The sequence below is a fragment of the Octodon degus genome, unplaced genomic scaffold (assembly GCF_000260255.1).
Source record: "Octodon degus isolate 3935 unplaced genomic scaffold, OctDeg1.0 scaffold00164, whole genome shotgun sequence".
Lineage (NCBI taxonomy): Eukaryota > Metazoa > Chordata > Mammalia > Rodentia > Octodontidae > Octodon > Octodon degus.
In genome coordinates this window covers 39,907-41,661 of record NW_004524740.1, presented here as the reverse complement: position 1 = coordinate 41,661, position 1,755 = coordinate 39,907, and positions in this window count along the sequence as shown.

Here is a 1,755-nt window from a genome sequence, read left to right as displayed (position 1 = left end):
CTTTTCTAGTTGTTGAAGGTGCAGCATTAGGGTGTTTATTTGTTCCCATTCTGTTTTCCTGCTGTGTGAGTTCACAGCTATGAATTTCCCTCTGAGAACTGCCTTCATAGTATCCCATAAATTCGATACGTTGTGTTTGAATTTTCATTGAATTGTAGATATTGTTGAATTTCTTGTTTAATTTCATCTGTGACCCATTGGTTGCTGAGGAGGGTGTCAGTTAATTTCCACATATTTAATGCTTTTTCTGGTTTCTTTTGTCATTTATTTCCAATTTCATTGCAGTGTGTTCAGATAATGTGCATGGTATAACTTCTGTTTTCTTACATATGCTTAAGCATGACCTATCGACCAGTATGTGGTCTCGTTTAGAAAATGTCACATGTGCAGCTGAGAAAAATGTGTATTCCGCTGTGTTTAGTGGAACGCTCTATAAATGTCTACCAAGTTCATTTGTTTCAAGCTCTGGTTCAGTTCTGTTATTTCTTTGATGTGTTTTTTTCTGGTTGACCTATCTTTTGGAGATAAGGGAGTGTTAAGGTCTCCTGTTAAAATGTGGTATTGGATATTAGATTTTTCATGTCCATTAAGATTTGATTTATATAGTTGGGTGCTCCCGTGTTTGGTGCATACATATTAATGGGTGTTACCTCTTCCTTTTGAATTTTTCCCCTAACCAGTATATAGTGACCTTCTTTATTTCAGTTGATCTTTCTTGGTTTGAAGTTGAGAGTTTTGGAGAAGAAGAATGATACCCCTGCTTTTTTCTGAGTTGCTGGGGCATGTAGTATTGTGTTCCTTCCTTTGACTTTCAGCCTATGAATGTCTTTGTGAGTTAAATGTGTTTCTTTTATGAAACATATTGTTGGCTTTTGTTTCCTAATCCACTGTGCCAGTCTATTTCCCTTATTTGGTGAATTGAGTGCATTTACATTGATGGTTAGAATTGAGATGTATTGATTTACGGTTCACATGTTGTTTACTCTTTTTTCTCCTGCATTTAATTGCTTTCTCTATTTCGTTGCTTGTTTCTGATCTCATTCATTTAGTTCTGATCATTTGGGTCCCTCTCTAAAACATCTCTCAATGGCCTGAGTAGGGTTGGGTTTGTCATCATGAAATTCTTTAGCTGTTCTTTTTCATGAAAGTGTTTCACTTCTCCATCAAACTGGAAAGAGAGTTTTGCAGGGTGTCGTAGTCTGGGCTGGAATTTGTTTTTATAAAGGACGTGAGATATTCTGCTCCATGCTCTTCTTGCCTTCATGGTTGTGAAGAATTGTTGACCGTAATTCTGATGTGTTTTCCTTTGAATGTTATCTGCTTCTTTTCTCTAGCAGCTTTCAGTATATTATTCTTGTGCTGAATTTCTGGGATCTTGACTCGGTGTGTTTTTCATTGGGTTGAAGTTACTTGGCGTTCTGTATTCTTCTGTTACGTCATTGTGAGATTGTTTCCTCATATTTGGGAAGGATTCTGCTATTACTTCTGCCCATATTTTTTTTAATGTCATTTGTATTGACTCCTTCCTTCTCATTGATGCCTATTAATCTCACATTGTTCATCTTTGCATTATCTTGCAGGTGATGGATTATTCTTTCCTGCATCCTCGTTGCTTTTAAGGATCGTTTCTTACCTTTTCACTAGCTACAACAGCATCTTCAAGATCTGAAACTCTGTCTTCACTTTCACTTAAATGATTTTGCATGCATGTGTTTGACATTTTATTTTCCTCTATATCTCTTTGACTCTGCTTCA